The sequence below is a fragment of the Hyaena hyaena genome, unplaced genomic scaffold, assembly GCF_003009895.1.
Source record: "Hyaena hyaena isolate Hyena2069 unplaced genomic scaffold, ASM300989v1 scaffold_1838, whole genome shotgun sequence".
In the NCBI taxonomy this organism is placed as follows: Eukaryota; Metazoa; Chordata; class Mammalia; order Carnivora; family Hyaenidae; genus Hyaena; species Hyaena hyaena.
In genome coordinates, this window is record NW_024082473.1 from 101,841 (window position 1) to 114,470 (window position 12,630).

Here is a 12,630-nt window from a genome sequence, read left to right on the forward strand (position 1 = left end):
AGTGAGAATGCTGGAACAAAAAATAAATGCACATACAGTTTTGGTAGACAATGCCAATCCCCACCCAATGGATTATATCATTTTGTATTACCACCTGGAAAGTTTGTATATGATTGTTTCTTCATAGCTTCAAGTGTGTATTGAAAAGCTCGTGGGACATTAGGGTGGCTCAGTCAGTTGAGCATCTGACTCTTGATTTGGGCTCAGGTCATGATCTCATGGTTCATGAGATCGAGCCCTGCATGGGGCTCACACTGGGCATGGAGTCTGCTTGGAATTCTCTCTCTCTGTCTCTCTCTGACCATCCTTTGCCTACATTCTCTCTCTCTAAATAAACTCTAAAATATAAAGAAAAAGAAAAGCTTCTGAATTTTTGCCAATATGAAAGGTAAAATTGGCATCAGTATTGTGCATTTATTTTTTTTTATTTTTTATTTTTTTTAAATGTTTTATTTATTTCTAGGAGAGAGAGAGAGAGACAGCGTGAGCAGGGGAGGGTCAGAGAGAGGGAGTCACAGACTGAAACAGGCTCCAGGCTCCGAGCTGGCAGTCAGCACGGAGCCCGACGTGGGGCTCGACCCCACGAACCGTGAGATCATGACCTAAGTGAAAGTCGGATGCTTAACCGACTAAGCCACCCAGGCGCCCCAGTATTGAGCATTTATTTTATTATAGGTGAAAATTATGTATTTTTAAATACGTTTAAGGGTATTTTTTTCTTTGGGTTTTCTCTCCCTTTTAGTTTTTAAAAACTTATTCCCCTCATGGTCTTATTGAGGTAAAATAGATGTATTATAAACTGCACACATTTAAAATATCTGATTTGTTGAGTTTTAACATATGTATAATGAATATTCTAATTACCCCCAAAAGTTTTGTCTTTGTAATCCATCTTTTTGTCATCCATTATTCCCATCCCTGGGCAAGCACTGCCTCCCTTCTATAACTTACAGATTCTTATTCTACCATATTTCCCATTTATTTTGAGGTTTCTGTGCCCTGGCTAGTGGGGACATAAACTCTCCCCAGTGCTGTAACAGCTCTGAGGATTGTTCCACCTGCTCATTACCAGTGGTTCTTTCTCTGGCCTCGGGAGTTTCCCTCACATGCATGTTATTCCTAGTACTTAGTTAAGACTCAAGAGGAATCCTCTTTAGATCCCTGGACTTGTCTATCTACACAGCCCTCTCCTCTCCATGCATCCTCTTTGGTACTCTGCCCTATCTTTACCTCACCAAATTCTAACTCTGTCTTCTCAACTCAGTGGAGACAGCTTGGCTTTGTTTGGGCTCCCCCTCTTTTTGTTGTGGCCTGGAAACTCTCTTCAGGCAGTAAACTGGGGCCATCAAAGGCATGACTTCATTTGTTTTGTTTCTCTCAGGGATCATGCCTTATGTTGCTTGCAGTCCAGTGTCTGAAAACCATTCTTTCATGTGTTTTGTCTGGTTTTCAGCTGTTTCAGATATGATAGTAATCTAGTCTCTGCTACTCCATTATGGCCATAGTCATAAAGTTTCCCTTATTTTTATGAATTTTTTACATATCGGAGAGATGAGCTCTTGATATATGCTATCTGTTCAAATATTTCTCCTAGTTTGTCATTTATCATTTGGTTTTGTTTATGGTGGTTTATTTTTCATGAAAAAAGCTTTTTATTTTAATGCAGTCAAATTTATTTAACATTTTCTTTTGTTGCATCTGGATTTCAGATCACTTTTACATCTTTTTTAATTAATTTTTTTTTAGGGGCTCCTGGGTGGCTCAGTCGGTTAAGCATCTGACTTAGGCTCAGGTCATGATCTCAGGATTCGTGGGTCTTAGTCCTGCATTGGGCTCTCTGCTGTCAGCACAGAGCCCACTTTGGATTTTCTGTCCCTCTCTTTTTCTGCTCCTCCCCCCATTCATTCTCCCTCTCTCCCTCTCAAAATAAATAAATAAACTTAAAAAATTGTTTTACTTAGAGAGAGAGAGAGAGAGAGAGTGAAGGAGAGAGAGAGAGAGAGAGAGAGAGAGAGAAAGGGGCAGAGACAGAGGGAGAGACAGGAGACAGAATCCCAAGCAGGCTCTGTGCTGACAGTGTGGAACCTGATGTGGAACCTGACGTCACAAACCCTAAGACCTGAGCAGAAATCAAGAGTCTGACACTTAACCCATTGAGCCACCCAAGTGCCGTCAGGTCACTTTTAGACAGCTTTTCCTACACTCAGATTATAAAAGATTTCCCCTTATTTTTCTACTGCTTGTATGGTTTCTTTGCTTTTTTTTTTATATATGAGTTTATTTTGGTATATGGTGAGAAGGATATATCTAATTTTTATCTTCTTTCAAATGATTATACATTTGAATAATCAAATGGACAGCATTTATTAAAAATCTCATCCTTTCCTTGTCATGTGAGATGCTACCTATGTTACGGTAACAAAATAACTTTCATATATACTTGGGTCTATTTCTGGAATTTCTGTTCTGTTCTACTGGTCTACTTCTCACTAACACCATGCTCTTTTCATTCTAAAACCTTTTATTATATTTTAATTTCTGGTAGAGCTATTCTCTTCTTATGGCTGTTACTTTTCAGAATTTCCTAGATATTCTTTTTCCACATGAGCTTTAACATCATATTTTCTAGCTAAAAAACAAAACAAAACAAAAACAACAAAAAAAACCCTGGAATTTTTATTGTGATCATATTATAGTTAAATATTAACTTAGGGAGAAGTAATATCTTTATTATGATGAACCATCTTATTCATTTTACCTAATAGGTCTTTCTATAAGTTCAGGCCTGTTTTTGTGTTCTTTAGGAGAATTTAAAAGTTTTTTTACATAAATTTATTCCTAGGTATTTTATATATTTTTTATTGCTTTATAACTGATATTTATTTTCCCATTATGCTAAAAGAGACTTTGAAAAGATTTTATACTTATTATTGGTCTCCCCACCCCTAAAATAAATAAATATGATTTGCACACTTTGCCTTATAGCCAGTACCTTACTTAATAGCGGAACACCAGAGTCATCCCCACAAAGACCTGGAACAAAGCAAAGATGCTCTTTTAACTGGTTGTTCTTTGTCTATATAAAGTCTATTGATTTTTGTATGTTAGTTTTATATCCTTCTGTATTATTGAGTACTTTTTAAAAAGATTTTTTTAAATGTTTATTTATTTTGAGAGAGAAACAGAGTGTGAGTGGGGTAAGGGCAGGGAGAGAAGGAGACAGAATCTAAAGCAGGCTCCAGGCTCTGAACACTCAGCACAGAGCTTGATGGGCTTGAACTCTTGAACTGTGAGATCATGACTTGAGCTAAAGTCGAACATTTAACTGACTGAGCCACATAGGCGACCTGAGTACTTTTTTGTTTTTGTGTTTGTTTGAGTTAGCTTTACTAGTGATTCTACTGGGCTAGCAGGTATACTATTATATCATCTGCATATAGAAAGCATTTTACTACTGCTATTCTGAGTAGTATGGTTGCTTGTTTTCTATTGCCAAATTTCATTGCAATATGATGTTAAGTAGTAGTGGAGATTGTGGGCATCCTTGCTTTGTTCTTGTTTTTTGCTTTTGTTTTTGTTTTTGTTTTTGTCAGAGTGCCTTCGGTGTTGCCTTACTAAATAGTGTTGCCTTACTAAATAAGGTACAGGCTTTAAGACTAATTCTGTAAAATTGTATCATATTTATTTGGAGGGGGTAGTGTAAGTTATATTAGTTTGTTAGAGCTCTCACAATGGAATACTGCAGACTGGTTAGCTTAAACAACAGAAATTTATTTTCTCACAATTCTGGAAGCTGGAAGTCTGAGTTAAAAGTGTTGGCAGTTTGGGTTTCTTTTGAGGCCTCTCCTCTACTTGCAGATGTCTAACCATTCACTGTCCTCCAGTGGTCATTCTGTCTCTGTGTGTGTCCTAATTCTAATGAGAACATAGTGGATTAGGACCCACCCTAATGATCCATTTTAACTTAATTATATCTTTAAAAGTCCTATTTTGAGATACACTTCTTGGGGTTTAGGCTTCAACATATGAATTTTATGGGGGGGGGGGACACAATTCAGCTCATAACAGACCTTATCTGGAATGGGTGTAAAATTTTGTCAGACTTTTTAACATGAATGAAGATATTCATAATTTTTGTCCTTACTTACATTATTATAATAAATTATAACAATGGATTTCCTAATACTGAATTATTCTTACATTCTAAAGTAAATCTCATTTGATCTCATGTATTATTTCTTTGATGTTTTGGATTCTGTGTGCAAATATTTTATTAAGGATTTTTTAAAAATATATATTTTTTTTATTTCTAAGAGAGAGAGAGACAGCGCGAGCAGGGGAGGGTCAGAGAGAGAGGGAGACACAGAATCTGAAGCAGGCTCCAGGCTCTGAGCCGGCAGTCAGCACAGAGCCCGACGCGGGGCTCGAAACCACGAACTGCGAGATCATGACCCAAGCGAAAGTCGGACGCTTAACCGACTAAGCCACCCAGGCGCCCCTATTAAGGATTTTTGCATTAAAATTACTACGTAAGGTTGGTCTGCAATTTTTTTTTTGCCTTATATTTACATGTGTACATATCAATGCTATACTTGCTTTGCAAAAGGATTTGGGAGTTTTGCTTCTTTCCCTAAGCACTAGAGCAACATATATGCCATTGGGATTATCTGATTTTTCATCTTTTCAGGAGAATTTGCCTGTGAAATCATATGCACTTGGTGTTTTCATTTGGGGTATTTCCTTAATAATGTTTGCTGTTTTCTTCTATACATCTTTTTAAACTTTCTGTCTTTACTGGGATCAACTGGGTAAACTGCATTTTCCTAGAAAATTATTCAGTTCATATAGTTCACATTCATTTGCAAAGTAACCTCTTATGATTTTAAAATTAACCTGTTTTAATGGTCATTTTCTTGTCATAATTTCTTACTTCGTGAAAGCCTAGTTACATTTATTGACATGTCTTAAGCATTGGTGATATTATTTCAATCCTGAAATCCCTACCGTAAAACATACCACAGGGGGTGGTGGAAGAAGGTGCAAAATAGCCGTTCCTGAAAGGCGCATCCTTCTTTCTACATGATCTTCATCAGTTTTACCTGAAGAAGCCTCATGGTTATTTTGCACTTAAAAATAAAGTTATAGCAATCAAAAACAACTTTGGGGCAAAATAAAACATTAGAGAGCTTTGAAACACATGGAAATAGCTGACAAACTGCAGAGCACAGATCTTTGGCATAGAAAGGTCTGCTTAGTAAAATACTGGATCATCCAGACATGGGGCTCAGTTCAAATGCTACATTTGAAATGTCCTAACCAGAAATGTAGTGAGTAAATTAGTGACTGTCTTTATAAAACTGAAACATTGAGGTATCACTATTTATAGTGAACTTAATTAGCATGGTTTGGGAATAAATATAATTATAACATTAAGAAAAAGAGAGTCTGAAAAGCAATATAACTTTTCAAGAGTTATTTTGATAAAAAGTCATTGAAATCATTAGTCATTATGTGAATTGAGTCTGTATTTCAATGTTATTGCCCTAATGGATAAGAAACGCTAAAATTATCATATGTAAGTAATTTATTTTGGTAGAGATTTTGACGATTCATCCAACATATTGCTCCTTTAGACACAACATTTTTTAGTCTGGTTATCACATCCTTTAAAGTTTTAACTTAGAACCTTGATTTATACTTCCAATTGTTCTTGGATAAATTTCCAATTTCCTAATTCATTTGAAAGATCTTAAATCTGGTTCTCACAAATCTCTCCAAATCTTTTATTTTTCCTCCCTTCCCTCAAGAACCTTGTGTTTAGCTATGTTGAGGTGCTTTTACTTTCTAGAATTTGACCTATTCTATCTTATCCCCAGGCCTTTGTAAAAGCTGTTTCTTCACCTTAAGCATTCTTAACACCTTTTGTTTTCCACCTCATTTTCTCTTACAAAGGAGTCTCAGCTTAAATTTCACTTATTTGGGAAGGTCTTGTCTGTCTCTTAGATTTAGGTCAGCCATTAGGTTCCCTTGCTCTGTGATCCCAAAGTACGCTGGTTTTTTTTTTTTCCTTAATTACAATAGCCTACATTATAACTGCTTCATTGTATGTTTTCTGAACTCTCAAGCTCAAAGACAGCAGGCACTGCTTGTTTTATTCCCTCCTATCTCTTCAGCATATGGCAAGCTCCCTGTAAGTACTGCCTGAATGGATGAGAGAATAAATAGATGTACAAACTACTGCAGTAAATATGTTCCTTTAAAGGTATGTCAAATCTGCTATTAAAAATTATTTTTTCATTGTGAAGTCTCATTTAATTGTATTGTATCTGTCACTCTGCAATGAATATGAAAGAACTCTGTGGCACAGGCATAAAGTAATGCCTACCAGCTGTCGCAAGTTACTTGTGAAACAGCATGTCTATAGCATAAACATAGTTAATTTAATCCTTTAGCTTCTGAGAATTGGCATAGGAAAGTTGTAAAAATATTATACTTTATCTTTATAACCTTAAAACCTGCTTAGTATCTGTCCTATAGAGAAGGTATTTTACATAAAAAGAGAATGAGTATGGAGCAACTTGAAGATTTGGAAGAGGATTTTCAGGAGCTGTTGATTTGTTTAAAGACTGACTATGATATTTAAATTAAGTTCTTAACTTTTTCCTTTAGAAGAATGTAGACATTTGAAGTGGTATTATTTACAACTTTATTTTAGCAATTTAACAGTATTTTTAGCCTTAGTGGTCTTATTTTAGTAACATTGCAGTTTGAGCTAGTCTGTGGTATTTGGAAAAAAGATCAGATTTACGATGGTGACATATATGGTGTGAAAGCACTCACATGATTTTAAAAGATGACTTAAGACCTATGCATAATCAGACTAAACCTGTATTAAATTAAGAAAAAAAATTATCTTTCACTGTTTTAAAAAGCAAAAGAGCTCCACCTGGTGTTGAACAAAACTATTGAACAATTTTTGTTTGAGGATTTAGAATTTTTCATTTTCTACAAATTGTGATTCAGAATGTTTGCTCAGTATTCTATTCTATTTATACTAATGCTAAATATTGTTCCTAAACTAATTAATTTCTGATAAAAATGGGCTTACCTCTAATGTTTCTTTTTTTAAGTTTATTTATTTTAAGACAGAGAGAGAGAGAGGGAGAAAGTGAGTGGGGGAGGGGCAGAGAGAGAGGGAGAGAAAGAATCCCCAGCAAGCTCCATGCTGTCAACACAGAGCCCAATGTGGGCTTGAACCCATGAACCATGAGATCATGACCTGAGCTGAAACCAAGAGTCAGATGCTTAACTAACTGAGCTACCAGGCACCCCTTACCTTTAATGTTTTAAAAAGCTTTAGAAAAGTTTTTTTTATCATGCCTGTCCTTCATATCTATCTGTGGTGGAACAGTAAGAATGCTCCTCACAGAGGGTGGAGCCCAGCAGCTATGATTTGAGATCCATCTGCCTCTTGGTTTGCTCCAAGTTACTTCCCATTGGTTGCTCCATCCAAAACTGAATACAGTGATGTACTGAGGCCCATTCTCAGTTCTGGAGGACAGGTTGACTCCTTTATTGGCCCACTTTGGCTCTAGTACTTCCTTAGGGTTTTGCCAAACCTTCCTTAGACTGCACAGCAGTCTCAGATGTGTCCATTCAACCATTCAACCATCAGTCAATCTTATCCTTTAAATTTTTGTTTTAAATTTTTATTTTTGAGAGAGACAGAGCATGAGTGGGGGAGGGGCAGAAAGAGAAGGAGACACAGAATCTGAAGCAGGCTCCAGGCTCTGAACTGTCAGCACAAAGCCCAACATGGTGCTCGAACTAAGGAACCATGAGATCATGACTTGAGCCAAAGTTGGACCCTTATCCGACTGAGCTACATAGGCGCTCCCCCAATCCTATTCTTTCAGATTAGACTTGCATACAGTCTGACAGCTCTCCCAACTTTACCCAGCTCCCTCCTTATTTCTTTGCACACAGGCATTTCCTTCTAATAAAGTACTTGCATTTTCCATTTATTTATGCATTTTAAATAAAGATTGGGTATAATTTAAGGTGTACCACATGATGATTTTATATATATATATGTATATATATATATGCATGGTGACATGAATACTAGAGTCAGGCTAATTAACATGTCAGTTAATTACCTCATACAGTTACAATTTTGTGTGTGTGTGTGTGTGTGTGTGTGATGAATGCCCTTGAAATATGTTCTCTTAGCATATTTCCAGTAATCAATACAGTAACATTAAGTATAGCCATCTGCCTGTACATTAGCTCTCTGGCTTATTCATCTTACATAACTGCAAATTTGTACGCTTTGACCAATGTCTTCCTATATCGTCAGCCCCTGATAACTACTCTTCTACTCTCTGCTTCTACTTTAAAAAATTATTGAAGTATAATCGAAATACATTATATTAGCTTCAGTATATATCAATATATGCAATATATTGATTAGAAAATTCTATGCATTACTCTGTGCTTACCACGGTAAGTATAGTCACCATCTGTCACCATACAATGCTATTAAAGTATTATTGAGTATATTTCCTCTGTTGTATTTTCTCAGTAACTTGTTTATTTTATATCTGGAAATTTGTACCTCTTAATCCCCTTCATCTATTTTGCCTATCCTCCTACCCACCTCCTGTCTAGCAACCACCAGTTCTCTGTATTTAAGAGTCTGTTTGTTCATTTGCTTTGTTTTTTAACTTCCACATAAAGTGAACTTATATGGTATTTATCTTTTTCTGCCTTATTTCACTTAGTATAATGCTCTCTAGGGCCATCCTAGAGATGTTGTCATACATGGCGAGATAGTATTCTTTTTTTTTTTATGGCTGAGTCATAATCCATTGTGTGTGTGTGTGTGTGTGTGTGTGTGTGTGTGTATGTGTGGGTGTGTGTGCCACATCTTCTTTATCTATTCATCTATCAAAAATACTTTGAAGATACTTCAGTTGCTTCCATACAGATAATGCTGCAATAAAGATAGAAGGGCATATATCTTTTTGAATTAGTGTTTTTGTTTCCTTTGAGTAAATGCCCAGTAGTGGAATTACTGAATCATATACTATTTCTATCTTTAATTTTTTGAGGAACCACCATACTATTTTCCACAATGGTTGCACCAATTTACATTCCTACCCATAGTTCACGAGAGTTCCCATTTCTCTACATCCTCACCAACTCCTGTTGTTTCTATGTTGTTGATTTTAGCCATTCTGACTGGTGTTAGGTGATATCTCATTGCAGTTTTAATGTGCATTTCCCTGATGATTAGTGATGTTGAACAACTTTTCATGTGTCCGTTGGGCATCTGAATGTATTTTTTGGGCAAATACATAATCATGTCTTCTGCCCATTTTAAAATCAGATTGTTTGGTTTTGGTGTTAAATTGTATAAGTTCTTTATATTTTAGATGTTAACGCTTGTTGGATACATCATATGCAAATATCTTTTCCCACTTAGTAGGGTGTCTTTTTATTTTGTTGACAGTATTCTTTGCTGTACAGAAGGTTTTTATTTTGATGTACATCCAATAGTCTATTTTTGCTTTTGTTTCTCTTGCCTAGGGAGACGTATCCATAAATATGTTGTTAAGGTTGATGTCCAAGCAGTTATTGCGTATGTTTTCTTTTAGGAGTTTTATGGTTTCGGGTCTCACATTTAGGTCTTTTTTTTTTTTTTAAGAATTTTTAATGTTTTATTTATTTCTGAGACACAGAGAGAGAGGAAGCGTGAGCAGGGGAGGGTCAGAGAGAGAGAGGGAGACACAGAATCTGAAGCAGGCTCCAGGCTCTGAGCTAGCTGTCAGCACAGAGCCCGACGCGGGGCTCGAACCCACGAACCATGAGATTATGACCTGAGCCAAAGTTGGATGCTCAACTGACTGAGCCACCCCGGCGCCCCACATTTAGGTCTTTAATCCATTTTGAGCTTGTGTGTGTATGTGTGTGTATGTGTTAAAAGAAAGTGGTCCAGTTTCATTGTTTTGCATCTAGCTGTACAGTTTTCCCAGCAACATTTACTGAAGAGACTATTTCCTCATTGTAAATTATTGTCTCCTTTGTTCTGGATAAATTGACCGTATACCTGTGGGTTTACTTCTAGACTGTTCTATTGATCTATGTGTCAATTTCTGTGCCAGTATCATGCTGTTTTGATTACAATACCTTTGTAGTATAGTTTGAAATCTTGGATTGTGATACTTCCAGCTTTGTTCTTCTTTCTCAATATTGCTTTGGCTATATTGCTTTGAGGTCTTTTGTGGTTTCCATACATATTTTAGGATTATTTGTTTTAGTTCTGTGAAAAATGCTATTGGTATTTGGTAAGGATTGCACTGAATCTATAGATTGCTTTGGGTAGTATGGACACTTAAACAATATTAATTCTTTGAATCCATGAACATGATATATCTTTCCATTTGTTTGTGATGTCTTCAGTTACTTTCATCTATGTCTATCCTTTCATTTTTTTAAATGTTTATTTACTTTTGAGAGAGAGAGAGAGAGAGTGAGAGAGAGGCAGAGAGAGAGGAAGACACAGAATCTGAAGCAGGCTCCAGGCTCTGAGCTGTCAGCATAGAGCCCAATGTAGGGCTTGAACCTATGAAGTGTGAGATCATGACCTGAGCTGAAGTCAAACACTTAACCAACTGAGCCACCCAGTTGCCCCTATCCTTGTACGTTTAATCCTGTCTATGTATTTGTTTCTTAGAGATCCTGGACTAACACAATACTACTCCTGGAAGTTTTATGGAAAATATGTAAGTGGAGCCATATTTATTAATACCTAATATTATTTCTAATATTAATAATAGTATTATATAATATGAAATATTCTAAGGTATGAGTTGTCTAACATCTGGTTCTTATCTATTAAATTATATTTTGACATCTTAAAGTCAGGTCTGGGTCTCTATTAGCTTGCCTAATTAGTGTATGTATGGAAAAGTGCATGTGTCCTTTGAGGCCACTCAGCTTTGAGATTCCCTGGCCACATGTTGGATTTCTAAGTTAATGAACAATCTTATTGTTTGTATCATTCAAAAGGGCATCTGGGCAAGAGTGATGATTAATCCAAGTAAATCCAATACCTCTTCCAGAAAAATACCTTCAAAGATTTTTTTAATGTATGGAGGGAAGGACTTGAACATCATCTTTGTACCCACACAATCAATTATATTCAGTATTACATTTCAATGTTAAGTGTGATGATTCAAATGTGGATTCAGATTTGTTTGGCTTTATCACTGAAATGGGGCATACATTATTGGAATATTCTAGAGAATAATCAATGTTATAGAGTGAAAAACATTGCAGCTCTTGATAGAAAGGCACTGGGCACTGGTAACTTACAACTCCAGGAAACTGCCCAGAGGGGTCTTGTGTCATGGCTATGTTCTTGGTTTACTTTTGACTCACTGATACGAAGTATTATTGATGGTGATTATAGTGATAGTATCACTAAGAGGTAATACAACTCTAGGAAAATAAAACTTCACACTACTTTGTAGTGTGATATAATGGAAAGAACCATAGCCTGAGAGATAGAATATCCGCATTTGAGTTGGCTTCACTACATGATAACTCTCAAGGCTTGGGTAAGCCACTTGCTTTCTTTTGGTCTCAGTTTCCTTATCTGTAAGATGTGGTACAAATCTTTGACTCACATAGTCATTAGATTTAAATAATTCACACAGAAACATTTGGCAAACCAAAGCACCATATTAAAGTTATACTATTGTTGTTTAATTGTATTTCTTTCTTTCTTTAAAGATTTTATTTATTTATTTATTTATTTATTTTTATTTTCTAATGTTTTATTTCTTTCTTTTTTTTTTTTTTACAAATAGTTTATTGTCAAATTAGTTTCCACATAACACTCAGTGCTCATCCCCAAAGTGCCCTCCTCCATGCCCCTCCCCCCACCCCCCCACATCCATCAGTCCTCAGTTTTTGTCAGCATTCAAGAGTCTCTCATGCAGAGAAGGATAAAGATTTTATTTTTAAGTAATTTCTACACTGAGCATGGGGCTTGAACTCACAACCTGGAGATCAATAGTTGTATACTTTACTAAGTCAGTGGGGCACCACTGTTGAATTGTCTTTCTAATGAAAATGTCTGCTAAAGAAGATCAGTAGGTATTCTGACCTTTGATAGGAAATATGGATTTTATAGTCCATGCTAAGAGATTTCTTAAATAAAAATGTTCTTAACTATTTAAATAAAAATTTTAAGTTGAAGTATAATTGACACACATAAACAGTTTAAATAAACAAAATTGGCCTTATTTTGCTTTGCTTCTTTCACATAAAATATATGAATTATTTAATAATGAAAAATTTTTTTATCATTGAACTACCCTTTGTAAGGCTAAGAATGTAAACAAAGTGAGTATAAATTCAAACTGAGTGAAAGATTTGGATGAAATTGAGAAATAATTCTCTCCCTTAAATTTTGAATTGTAGTGATGGAAGACTGAGGATATATTTATACCTCTTGACAACTGAAGCAAGGAATGAAAGAAGGCATTTTTATTTTTTTGAAAATATGAACAATAAAAATATTTTTGCTCTAATGTTTTTTTATTGTGCTTTTTGGGGAGG

At 35.7% G+C, this 12,630-nt stretch overlaps 1 long non-coding RNA gene across 1 annotated transcript; it reads left to right on the forward strand.

The window, feature by feature from the left end:
- The first annotated feature begins 4,502 nt into the window (after positions 1 to 4,502).
- LOC120226820 lies at positions 4,503 to 10,787 on the forward strand. The gene is made up of 3 exons (XR_005527096.1): positions 4,503 to 4,534; positions 6,174 to 6,262; positions 10,739 to 10,787. It is a non-coding gene; the product is annotated as an uncharacterized LOC120226820 (long non-coding RNA).
- The last annotated feature ends 1,843 nt before the right edge of the window (positions 10,788 to 12,630 follow it).